Source organism: Megalopta genalis, unplaced genomic scaffold, assembly GCF_051020955.1.
Source record: "Megalopta genalis isolate 19385.01 unplaced genomic scaffold, iyMegGena1_principal scaffold0024, whole genome shotgun sequence".
Taxonomy (NCBI): domain Eukaryota; kingdom Metazoa; phylum Arthropoda; class Insecta; order Hymenoptera; family Halictidae; genus Megalopta; species Megalopta genalis.
This window is the reverse complement of record NW_027476094.1, coordinates 2,704,625-2,717,019: the sequence shown is the minus strand read 5'-3', so window position 1 is coordinate 2,717,019 and position 12,395 is coordinate 2,704,625.

The window sequence follows — 12,395 nt, the reverse complement described above, 5'->3', positions numbered from 1 at the left end:
TTCTTGTTCTTGCTGTTCATGTTGTTGTGGTTCTGGTAGATGTTGTTGTTCTTGTTCTTGTTGTTCTTGTTGCTCTTGTTGTTCTTGTTGTTCTTGTTGTTCTTGCTGTTGTTGTTCCTGTTGTTCTTGTTGTTGTTGTTGTTGTTCTTGCTGTTCTTGTTTTTGTTGCTCTTGTTGTTCCTGTTGTTCTTGTTGTTCTTGTTGTTCTTGTCGTTCCTGTTGTTCTTGTTGTTCTTGTTGTTCTTGTTGTTCTTGTTGTTCTTGTTGTTGTTGTTGTTCTTGTTGTTCTTGTTGTTGTTCGTGTTGTTCTTGTTGTTGTTCTTGTTTTTGTTGTTCTTGTTGTTGTTGTTGTTCTTCCTGTTCTTGTTCTTGTTGTTCTTGTTGTTCTTGTTGTTCTTGTTGTTCTTGTTGTTCTTGTTGTTCTTGCTGCTCTTTCTGTTCATGTTGTTCTTGTTGTTCTTGTTGTTGTTGTTGTTGTCCTTGTTGTTCTTGTTGTTCTTGTTGTTCTTGTTGTTCTTGTTGTTCTTGTTGTTCTTGTTGTTCTTGTTGTTCTTGTTGTTCTTGTTGTTCTTGTTGTTCTTGTTGTTCTTGTTGCTCTTGTTGTTCTAGTTGTTCTTGTTGTTCTTGTTGATCTTGTTGTTCTTGCTGTTCTTGTTGTTCTTGTTGCTCTTGTTGCTCTTGTTGCTCTTGTTGCTCTTGTTGCTCTTGTTGTTCTTGTTGTTCTTGTTGTTCTTGTTGTTCTTGTTGTCCTTGTTGGTCTTGTTGTTCTTGTTGTTCTTGTTGTTCTTGTTGTTCTTGTTGTTCTTGATGTTCTTGTTGTTCTTGTTGTTCTTGTTGTTTTTGTTGTTCTTGTTGTTTTTGTTGTTCTAGTTGTTGTTGTTGTTGTTGTTGTTGTTGTTGTTGTCCTTGTTATTCTCGTTGTTCTTGTTGCTCCTGTTGCTCTTGTTGCTCTTGTTGCTCTTGTTGCTCTTGTTGCTGTTGTTGCTGTTGTTGTTCTGGTTGTTGATGTTCTTGTTGTTCAAGTTGTTGTTGTTCTTGATGTTCTTGTTGTTCTTGTTGTTCTTGTTGTTCTTGTTGTTCTTGTTGTTCTTGTTGTTCTTGTTGTTCTTGTTGATCTTGTTGTTCTTGTTGTTCTTGTTGCTCTTGTTGCTCTTGTTGCTCTTGTTGCTCTTGTTGCTCTTGTTGCTGTTGTTGTTCTTGTTGTTCTGATTGTTGATGTTCTTGTTGTTCTTGTAGTTGTTGTTGTTCTGGTTGTTGTTGTTGTTCTTGCTGTTCTTGTTGTTCTTGTTGTTGTTGATGTTGTTGTTGTTCTGGTTGTTCTTGTTGTTCCGGTTGTTCTTGTTGTTCCGGTTGTTGTTGTTGTTGTTGTTGTTCTTGTTTTTGTTGTTCTTGTTGTTGTTGTTGTTGTTGTTCTTGCTGTTCCTGTTCTTGTTGCTCTTGTTGTTCTTGATGTTCTTGTTGTTGTTGTTGTTGTCCTTGTTGTTCTTGTTGTTCTTGTTGCTCTTGTTGTTCTTGTTGTTCTTGTTGTTCTTGTTGATCTTGTTGTTCTTGTTGTTCTTGTTGTTTTTGTTGATCTTGTTGTTCTTGTTGTTCTTGTTGTTCTTGTTGTTCTTCTTGCTGTTCTGGTTGTTCTTGTTGTTCTTGTTGTTCTTCTTGCTGTTCTGGTTGTTCTTGTTGTTCTTGTTATTCTTGTTGTTCTCGTTGTTCTCGTTGTTCTCGTTGTTCTCGTTGTTCTCGTTGTTCTCGTTGTTCTCGTTGTTCTCGTTGCTCTCGTTGTTCTTGTTGTTCTTGTTGTTCTTGTTGTTCTTGTTGTTCTTGTTGTTCTTGTTGTTCTCGTTGTTCTCGTTGTTCTTGTTGTTCTTGTTGTTCTTGTTGTTCTTGTTGATCTTGTTGTTCTTGTTGTTCTTGTTGTTAATGTTGTTCTTGTTGTTCTTGTTGTTCCGGGTGTTCATGTTGTTGTTCTTGTTGTTGTTGTTGTTCTTATTTTTGTTGTCGTTGTTGTTGTTTTTCTTGCTGTTCTTGTTCTTGTTGTTCTTGTTGTTCTTGCTGGTCATGTTGTTCTTGCTGTTCTTGTTGTTCTTGTTGTTCTTGTTGTTCTTGTTGTTCTTGTTGTTCTTGTTGTTCTTGTTGTTCTTGTTGCTCTTGTTGTTCTTGTTGTTGTTGTTGCTCTTGCTGTTCTTGTTGTTCTTGTTGTTCTTCTTGTTGTTCTTCTTCTTGTTGTTGTTGTTCTTGTTGTTCCTGTTGTTCTTGTTGTTCTTGTTGTTCTTGTTGTTCCTGTTGTTGTTGTTGTTCTTGTTGTTCTTGTTGTTCTTGTTGTTCTTCTTGTTCTTGTTGTTCTTGTTGTTGTTGATGTTGTTGTTGTTGTTGCTCTTGCTGTTCTTGTTGTTCTTGTTGTTCTTCTTGTTGTTCTTCTTCTTGTTGTTGTTGTTCTTGTTTATGTTATTCTTGTTGTTGTTGTTGTTGTTGTTCTTGTTGTTCCTGTTGTTGTTGTTGTTCTTGTTGTTCTTGTTGTTGTTGTTCATGTAGTTCTTCTTGTTGTTGTTCTTGCTGTTCTTGTTCTTGTTGTTCTTGTTGTCCTTGCTGTTCTTGTTGTTATTGTTGTTGTTGTCCTTGTTGTTCTTGTTGTTCTTGTTGATCTTGTTGTTCTTGTTGTTCTGGTTGGTGATGTTCTTGTTGTTCATGTTGTTGTTGTTCTTTTTGTTTTTGTTGTTGTTGTTGTTGTTGTTCTGGTTGTTGATGTTCTTGTTGTTCATGTTGTTGTTGTTCTTGATGTTCTTGTTGTTCTTGTTGATCTTGTTGTTCTTGTTGTTCTTGGTGTTCTTGTTGTTCTAGTTGTTGTTGTTGTTGTTGTTCTTGTTGTTCTTGTTGTTCTTGTTGATCTTGTTGTTCTTGTTGTTCTTGTTGCTCTTGTTGCTCTTGTTGCTCTTGTTGCTCTTGTTGCTGTTGTTGTTCTTGTTGTTCTGATTGTTGATGTTCTTGTTGTTCATGTTGTTGTTGTTCTTGTTGTTCTTGTTGTTGTTGTTGTTCTGGTTGTTGTTGTTGTTGTTCTTGCTGTTCTTGTTGTTCTTGTTGTTGTTGATGTTGTTGTTGTTGTTGCTCTTGCTGTTCTTGTTGTTCTTGTTGTTCTTCTTGTTGTTCTTCTTGTTGTTGTTGTTGTTCTTGTTTATGTTATTCTTGTTGTTGTTGTTGTTCTTGTTGTTCCTGTTGTTGTTGTTGTTCTTGTTGTTCTTGTTGTTGTTGTTCATGTAGTTCTTCTTGTTGTTGTTCTTGCTGTTCTTGTTCTTGTTGTTCTTGTTGTCCTTGCTGTTCTTGTTGTTATTGTTGTTGTTGTCCTTGTTGTTCTTGTTGTTCTTGTTGATCTTGTTGTTCTTGTTGTTCTGGTTGGTGATGTTCTTGTTGTTCATGTTGTTGTTGTTCTTTTTGTTTTTGTTGTTGTTGTTGTTGTTGTTCTGGTTGTTGATGTTCTTGTTGTTCATGTTGTTGTTGTTCTTTTTGTTTTTGTTGTTGTTGTTGTTGTTGTTCTGGTTGTTGATGTTCTTGTTGTTCATGTTGTTGTTGTTCTTGATGTTCTTGATGTTCTTGTTGTTATTGTTGTTGTTGTCCTTGTTGTTCTTGTTGTTCTTGTTGTTCTTGTTGATCTTGTTGTTCTTGTTGTTCTTGTTGTTCTTGTTGCTCTTGTTGCTCTTGTTGCTCTTGTTGCTCTTGTTGCACTTGTTGCTGTTGTTGTTCTTGTTGTTCTGGTTGTTGATGTGCTTGTTGTTCATGTTGTTGTTGTTCATGTTGTTGTTGTTCTTGTTGTTCTTGATGTTCTTGTTGTTCTTGTTGTCGTTGTTGTTCTTGTTGTTCTTGTTGCACTTGTTGCTCTTGTTGCTCTTGTTGCTGTTGTTGTTCTTGTTGTTCTGGTTGTTGATGTTCTTGTTGTTCATGTTGTTGTTGTTCTTTTTGTTCTTGTTGTTGTTGTTGTTGTTGTTCTGGTTGTTGATGTTCTTGTTGTTCATGTTGTTGTTGTTCTTGATGTTCTTGTTGTTCTTGTTGATCTTGATGTTCTTGTTGTTCTTGGTGTTCTTGTTGTTCTTGTTGTTCTAGTTGTTATTGTTGTTGTTGTTGTTCTTGTTATTCTTGTTGTTCTTGTTGCTCTTGTTGCTCTTGTTGCTCTTGTTGCTCTTGTTGCTCTTGTTGCTCTTGTTGCTCTTGTTGCTGTTGTGTACCTGGTTGTTGATGTTCTTGTTGTTCTTGTTCTTGTTGTTGTTGTTCTGGTTGTTCTTGTTGTTCTTGTTGTTCCGGTTGTTCTTGTTGTTGTTGTTGTTCTTGTTTTTGTTGTTCTTGTTGTTGTTGTTGTTGTTCTTGCTGTTCTTGTTCTTGTTGCTCTTGTTGTTCTTGACGTTCTTGTTGTTGTTGTTGTTGTTGTCCTTGTTGTTCTTGTTGTTCTTGTTGTTGTTGTTGTTCTTGCTGTTCTTGTTGTTCTTGTTGTTGTTGATGTTCTTGTTGTTGTTGCTCTTGCTGTTCTTGTTGTTCTTGTTGTTCTTCTTGTTGTTCTTCTTGTTGTTGTTGTTGTTCTTGTTTATGTTATTCTTGTTGTTGTTGTTGTTCTTGTTGTTCTTGTTGTTCTTGTTGTTCTTGCTGTTCTTGTTGTTCTTGCTGGTCATGTTGATCTTGTTGTTCTTGTTGTTGTTGTTGTTCTCGTTGTTCTCGTTGTTGTTCTCGTTGTTCTCGTTGTTCTCGTTGTTCTCGTTTTTCTCGTTGTTCTCGTTGTTCTCGTTGTTCTCGTTGTTCTCGTTGTTCTCGTTGTTCTCGTTGTTCTCGTTGTTCTCGTTGTTCTCGTTGTTCTCGTTGTTCTCGTTGTAATTGTTGTTCTTGTTGTTGTTGTTGTTGTTCTTGCTGTTCTTGCTGTTCTTGCTGTTCTTGTTGTTCTTGTTGTTCTTGTTGTTCTTGTTGCTCTTGTTGTTCTCGTTGTTCTCGTTGTTCTCGTTGTTCTCGTTGTTCTCGTTGTTCTCGTTGTTGTTCTTGTTGTTCTCGTTGTTCTCGTTGTTCTCGTTGTTCTCGTTGTTCTCGTTGTTCTCGTAGTTCTCGTTGTTCTCGTTGTTCTCGTTGTTCTCGTTGTTCTCGTTGTTCTTGCTGGTCATGTTGTTCTTGTTGTTCTTGTTGTTGTTGTTGTTATTGTTGTTGTCCTTGTTGTTCTTGTTGTTCTTGTTGTTCTTGTTGTTCTTGTTGTTCTTGTTGTTCTGGTAGTTCTTGTTGCTCTTGTTGTTCTAGTTGTTCTTGTTGTTCTCGTTGTTCTCGTTGTTCTCGTTGTTCTCGTTGTTCTCGTTGTTGTTCTCGTTGTTCTCGTTGTTCTCGTTGTTCTCGTTGTTCTCGTTGTTCTCGTTGATCTCGTTGTTCTCGTTGTTCTCGTTGTTCTCGTTGTTCTCGTTGTTGTTCTCGTTGTTCTCGTTGTTCTCGTTGTTCTCGTTGTTCTCGTTGTTCTCGTTGTTCTCGTTGTTCTCGTTGTTCTCGTTGTTCTCATTGTTCTCGTTGTTCTCGTTGTTCTCGTTGTAATTGTTGTTCTTGTTGTTGTTGTTGTTGTTGTTGTTGTTGTTGTTCTTGCTGTTCTTGCTGTTCTTGCTGTTCTTGTTGTTCTTGTTGTTCTTGTTGTTCTTGTTGCTCTTGTTGTTCTCGTTGTTCTCGTTGTTCTCGTTGTTCTCGTTGTTGTTCTCGTTGTTCTCGTTGTTCTCGTTGTTCTCGTTGTTCTCGTTGTTCTCGTTGTTCTCGTTGTTCTCGTTGTTCTCGTTGTTCTCGTTGTTCTCGTTGTTCTTGTTGTTCTTGTTGTTCTTCTTGTTCTTGTTGGCCTTGTTCTTCTTGTTGTTCTATTTGTTTTTGTTGATCTTGTTGCTCTTGTTGTTCTTGTTGTTGTTCTTGTTGATCTTGTTGTTCTTGCTGTTCTTGTTGTTCTTGCTGTTCTTGTTGTTCTCGTTGTTCTCGTTGTTCTCGTTGTTCTCGTTGTTCTCGTTGTTCTCGTTGTTCTCTTTGTTCTTGTTGCTCTTGTTGCTCTTGTTGCTCTTGTTGATCTTGTTGCTTTTGTTGCACTTGTTGCTCTTGTTGCTCTTGTTGCTCTTTTTGCTCTTGTTGGGCTTGTTGTTCTTGTTTTTCTTGTTGTTCTTGTTGTTCTTGTTGTTCTTGTTGTTCTTGTTGTTGTTGTTCGTGTTGTTCTTGTTGTTCTTGTTGTTGTTGTTGTTCGTGTTGTTCTTGTTGTTCTTGTTGTTGTTGTTGTCCTTGTTTTTGTTGTCCTTGTTGTTGTTGTTCTTGCTGTTCTTGTTGTTCTTGCTGTTCTTGCTGTTCATGTTGTTATTGTTGTTGTTGTTGTAGTCATTGTTGTTCTTGTTGTTCTTGTTGTTCTTGTTGTTCTTGTTGTTCTTGTTGTTCTTGTTGTTCTTGTTGTTCTTGTTGTTCTTGTTGTTCTTGTTGTTCTTGTTGTTCTTGTTGTTCTTGTTGTTCTTGTTGTTGTTGTTATTCTTGCTGTTCTTGTTCTTGTTGTTCTTGTAGCTCTTGTTGTTGTTGTTCTACTTGTTCTTGTTGTTGTTGTTGTTGTTGTTCCGGTTGTTCTTGTTCTTCTTGTTGTTCTTGTTGTTCTTGTTGTTCTTGTTGTTCTTGTTGTTCTTGTTGTTCTTGCTGTTCTTGTTGTAGTTGTTGTTGTTGTCCTTGTTGTTGTTGTAGTTCTTGTCGTTCTTGTTGTTCTTGTTGTTCTTGTTGTTCTTGTTGTTGTTGTTGTTCTTGTTGTTCTTGTTGTTCTTGTTGCTCTTGTTGCTCTTGTTGCTCTTGTTGCTCTTTTTGCTCTTGTTGGGCTTGTTGTTCTTGTTTTTCTTGTTGTTCTTGTTGTTCTTGTTGTTCTTGTTGTTCTTGTTGTTCTTGTTGTTCTTGTTGTTCTTGTTGTTGTTGTTCTTGTTGTTGTTGTTGATCTTGTTGTTGTTGTTGTTGTTGCACTTGCTGTTCTTGTTGTTCTTGATGTTGGTATTGTTGTTGTTGTGCTTGTTGTTCTTGTTGTTCTTGTTGTTCTTGTTGTTCTTGTTGTTCTTGTTGTTCTTGTTGCTCTTGTTGCTCTTGATGATCTTGTTGTTCTTGTTGATCTTGCTGCTCTTGTTGTTCTTGTTGTTCTTGTTGTTCTTGTTGTTCTTGTTGCTCTTGTTGTTCTTGTTGTTCTTGTTGTTCTTGTTCTCGTTGTTGTTCTTGTTGTTCTTGTTGTTCTGGTTGCTCTTGTTGTTCTTGTTGTTCTTGTTGTTCTTGTTGTTCTTGTTGTTTTTGTTGATCTTGTAGTTCTTGTTGTTCTTGTTGTTCTTGTTGTTCTTGTTGTTTTTGTTGATCTTGTTGTTCTTGTTGTTCTTGTTGTTCTTGTTGTTCTTGTTGTTCTTGTTGTTCTTGTTGTTCTTGTTGTTCTTGTTGTTCTTGTTGTACTTGTTGTTCTTGTTGTTCTTGTTGTTCTTGTTGTTCTTGTTGTTCTTGTTGTTCTTGTTGTTCTTGTTGCTCTTGTTGTTCTTGTTGTTCTTGTTGTTCTTGTTGTTCTTGTTGTTCTTGTTGATCTTGTTGATCTTGTTGTACTTGTTGTTCTTGTTGTTCTTGTTGCAATTTTTGGTCTTGTTGTTCTTGTGGCTCTTGTTGCTCTTGTTGCTCTTGTTGCTCTTGTCGTTCTTGTTGTTCTTGTTGTTCTTGTTGTTCTTGTTGTTCTTGTTGTTCTTGTTGTTCTTGTTGTTCTTGTTGTTCTTGTTGTTCTTGTTGTTCTTGTTGTTCTTGTTGTTCTTGTTGTTCTTGTTGTTCTTGTTGTTCTTGTTGCTCTTGTTGTTCTTGTTGTTCTTGTTGTTCTTGTTGTTCTTGTTGTTCTTGTTGTTCTTGTTGTTTTTGTTGTTCATGTTGTTCTTGTTGTTGTTCTTGTTGTTGTTCTAGTGGTACTTGTTGTTGTTGTTCTGGTTGTTCTTATTGTTCTTGTTGTTCCGGTTGTTCTTGTTGTTCTTGTTCTTGTTGTTCTTGTTGTTCTTGCTGTTCATGTTGTCTTGTTGTTCTTGTTGTTCTAGTTGTTCTTGTTGTTCTTGTTGTTCTTGCTGTTCTTGTTCTTGTTGTTCTTGTTGTTCTTGTTGTTCTTGTTGTTCTTGCTGGTCATGTTGATCTTGTTGTTCTTGTTGTTGTTGTTGTTGTTGTTGTTGTTGTTGTTGTCCTTGTTGTTCTTGTTGTTCTTGTTGTTCTTGTTGTTCTGGTAGTTCTTGTTGCTCTTGTTGTTCCTGTTGTTCTTGTTGTTCTAGTTGTTCTTGTTGTTCTTGTTGTTCCGGTTGTTCTTGTTGTTCTTGTTGTTCTTGTTGTTCTTGTTGTTCTTGTTGTTCTTGTTGTTCTTGTTGTTCTTGTTGTTCTTGTTGTTCTTGTTGCTCTTGTTGTTCTTGTTGTTCTTGTTGTTCTTGTTGTTCTTGTTGTTCTTGTTGATCTTGTTGATCTTGTTGTTCTTGTTGTTCTTGTTGTTCTTGTTGCAATTTTTGGTCTTGTTGTTCTTGTGGCTCTTGTGGCTCTTGTTGCTCTTGTTGCTCTTGTTGTTCTTGTTGTTCTTGTTGTTCTTGTTGTTCTTGTTGTTCTTGTTGTTCTTGTTGTTCTTGTTGTTCTTGTTGTTCTTGTTGTTCTTGTTGTTCTTGTTGTTCTTGTTGTTCATGTTGTTCTTGTTGTTCTTGTTGTTCTTGTTGTTCTTGTTGTTCTTGTTGTTCTTGTTGTTCTTGTTGTTCTTGTTGTTCTTGTTGTTCTTGTTGTTCTTGTTGTTCTTGTTGTTCTTGTTGTTCTTGTTGTTCTTGTTGTTCTTGTTGTTCTTGTTGTTTTTGTTGTTCATGTTGTTCTTGTTGTTGTTCTTGTTGTTGTTCTAGTGGTACTTGTTGTTGTTGTTCTGGTTGTTCTTATTGTTCTTGTTGTTCCGGTTGTTCTTGTTGTTCTTGTTCTTGTTGTTCTTGTTGTTCTTGCTGTTCATGTTGTCTTGTTGTTCTTGTTGTTCAAGTTGTTCTTGTTGTTCTTGTTGTTCTTGCTGTTCTTGTTCTTGTTGTTCTTGTTGTTCTTGTTGTTCTTGTTGTTCTTGCTGGTCATGTTGATCTTGTTGTTCTTGTTGTTGTTGTTGTTGTTGTCCTTGTTGTTCTTGTTGTTCTTGTTGTTCTGGTAGTTCTTGTTGCTCTTGTTGTTCCTGTTGTTCTTGTTGTTCTAGTTGTTCTTGTTGTTCTTGTTGTTCTTGTTGTTCTTGTAGTTCTTGTTGTTCTTGTTGTTCTTGTTGTTCTTGTTGTTCTCGGTGTTCTCGTTGTTCTCGTTGTTCTCGTTGTTCTCGTTGCTCTCGTTGTTCTCGTTGTTCTCGTTGTTGTTCTTGTTGTTCTTGTTGTTCTTGTTGTTCTTGTTGTTCTTGTTGTTCTTGTTGTTCTTGTTGTTCTTGTTGTTCTTGTTGTTCTTGTTGTTCTTGTTGTTCTTGTTGTTCTTGTTGTTCATGTTGTTCTTGTTGTTCTTGTTGTTCTTGTTGTTCTTGTTGTTCTTGTTGTTCTTGTTGTTCTTGTTGTTCTTGTTGTTCTTGTTGTTCTTGTTGTTCTTGTTGTTCTTGTTGTTCTTGTTGTTCTTGTTGTTCTTGTTGTTTTTATTGTTCATGTTGTTCTTGTTGTTGTTCTTGTTGTTGTTCTAGTGGTACTTGTTGTTGTTGTTCTGGTTGTTCTTATTGTTCTTGTTGTTCCGGTTGTTCTTGTTGTTCTTGTTCTTGTTGTTCTTGTTGTTCTTGCTGTTCATGTTGTCTTGTTGTTCTTGTTGTTCAAGTTGTTCTTGTTGTTCTTGTTGCTCATGTTGTTCTTGTTGTTCTTGATGTTATTGCTGTTGTTGTTCCTGTCGTTGTTGTTGTTGTTGTTGTTGTTCTTGCTGTTCTTGTTGTTGTTGTTCTTGCTGTTGTTGCTCTTGTTGCTCTTGTTGTTCTTGTTGTTCTTGCTGTTCTTGTTGTTGTTGTTGTTCTTGTTGTTGTTCTTGTTGTTGTTCGTGTTGTTCTTGTTGTCCTTCTTGTTTTTGTTGTTCTTGTTGTTGTTGTTCTTCCTGTTCTTGTTCTTGTTGTTCTTGTTGTTCTTGTTGTTCTTGTTGTTCTTGCTGTTCTTTCTGTTCATGTTGTCCTTGTTGTTCTTGTTGTTCTTGTTGTTCTTGTTGTTCTTGTTGTTCTTGTTGCTCTTGTTGTTCTTGTTGTTCTTGTTGTTGTTGTTGCTGTTGTTGTTCTTGTTGTTCATGTTGTTGTTGTTCTGGTTGATGTTGTTGTTCTTGTTCTTGTTTTTCTTGTTGATCTTGTTGTTCTTGTTGTTCTTGTTGTTATTGTTGCTCTTGTTGCTCTTGTTGTTCTTGTTGTTCTTCTTGTTCTTGTTATTCTTTTTGTCCTTGTTGTTCTTGCTGTTGTTGTTCCCGTTGTTCTTGTTGTTGTTGTTCTTGTTGTTGTTGTTGTTGTTGTTCTTGTTGTTCTTGTTGTTCTTGTAGTTCTTGTTGTTGTTGCTGTTGTTCTTGTGGTTGTTGTTGTTGTTGTTGTTCTAGTTGTTCTTGTTGTAGTTGCTCTGGTTGTTCTTGTTGTTCTTGTTGTTCCGGTTGTTCTTGTTGCTCTTGTTGTTCCGGTTGTTCTTGTTGTTCTTGTTCTTGTTGTTCTTGTTGTTCTTGCTGTTCATGTTGTCTTGTTGTCCTTGTTGTTGTAGTTGTTCTTGTTGCTCTTGTTGTTCTTGATGTTCTTGTTGTTCTTGTTGTCGTTGTTGTTCTTGTTGTTCTTGTTTTTGTTGTTCTTGTTGTTCAGGTTGTTCTTGTTGTTGTTCTTGTTGTTGTTCTTGTTTTTGTTGTTCTTGTTGTTGTTGTTCATGTAGTTCTTGTTGTTGTTGTTCTTGCTGTTCTTGTTCTTGTTGTCCTTGTTGTTCTTTCTGTTCTTGTTGTTCTTGTTGTTCTTGTTGTTCTCGTTGTTCTCGTTGTTCTCGTTGATCTTGTTGTTCTTGTTGTTCTTGTTGTTCTTGTTGTTCTTGTTGTTCTTGTTGTTCTTGTTGTTCTTGTTGTTCTTGTTGTTCTTGATGTTCTTGTTGTTCTTGTTGTTCTTGTTGTTCTTGTTGTTCTTGTTGGTGTTCTTGTTGTTCTTCTTGTTGTTCTTGTTGTTCTTGTTCTCCTTCTTGTTGTTCTTGTTGTTCTTGTTGTTCTTGTTGTTCTTGTTGTTCTTGTTGTTCTTGTCGTTCTTGTTGTTCTTGTTGTTCTTGTTGTTCTTGTTGTACTTGTTGTTCTTGTTGTACTTGTTGTTCTTGCTGTTCTTGTTGTAGTTGTTGTTGTTGTCCTTGTTGTTGTTGTAGTTCTTGTTGTTCTTGTTGTTCTTGTTGTTCTTGTTGTTCTTGTTGTTCTTGTTGTTCTTGTTGTTCTTGTTGTTCTTGTTGTTCTTGTTGTTCTTGTTGTTCTTGTTGTTCTTGTTGTTCTTGTTGTTCTTGTTGTTCTGGTTGTTGATGTTCTTCTTGTTCATGTTGTTGTTGTTCTTGTTGTTCTTGATGCTCTTGTTGTTCTTGTTGTCGTTGTTGATCTTGTTGTCGTTGTTGATCTTGTTGTTCTTGTTGCTCTTGTTGCTCTTGTTGCTCTTGTTGCTCTTGTTGCTCTTGTTGCTCTTGTTGCTCTTGTTGCTGTTGATGTTCTTGTTGTTTATGTTGATGTTGTTCTTTTTGTTCTTGTTGATGTTGTTGTTGTTGTTGTTCTGGTTGTTGATGCTCTTGTTGTTCATGTTGTTGTTGTTCTTGATGTTCTTGTTGTTCTTGTTGTTCTTGTTGTTCTTGTTGTTCTTGGTGTTCTTGTTGTTCTTGTTGTTCTTGGTGTTCTTGTTGTTCTTGTTGTTCTTCTTGCTGTTCTGGTTGTTCTTGTTGTTCTTGTTTTTCTTGTTGTTCTCGGTGTTCTCGTTGTTCTCGTTGTTCTCGTTGTTCTCGTTGTTCTCGTTGTTCTCGTTGTTCTCGTTGTTCTCGTTGTTGTCGTTGTTCTTGTTGTTCTTGTTGTTCTCGTTGTTCTTGTTGTTCTTGTTGTTCTTGTTGTTCTTGTTGTTCTTGTTGTTCTTGTTGTTCTTGTTGTTCTTGTTGTTCTTGTAGCTCTTGTTGTTCTTGTTGTTCTTGTTGTTCTTGTTGTTCTTGTTGTTCTTGTTGTTCTTGTTGTTCTTGTTGTTCTTGTTGTTCTTGTTGTTCTTGTTGTTCTTGTTGTTCTTGTTGTTCTTGTTGCTCTTGTTGTTCTTGTTGTTCTTGTTGTTCTTGCTGTTCTTGTTGTAGTTGTTGTTGTCCTTGTTGTTGTTGTAGTTCTTGTTGTTCTTGTTGTTCTTGTTGTTCTTGTTGTTCTTGTTGTTCTTGTTGTTCTTGTTGTTCTTGTTGTTCTTGTTGTTCTTGTTGTTCTTGTTGTTCTTGTTGTTC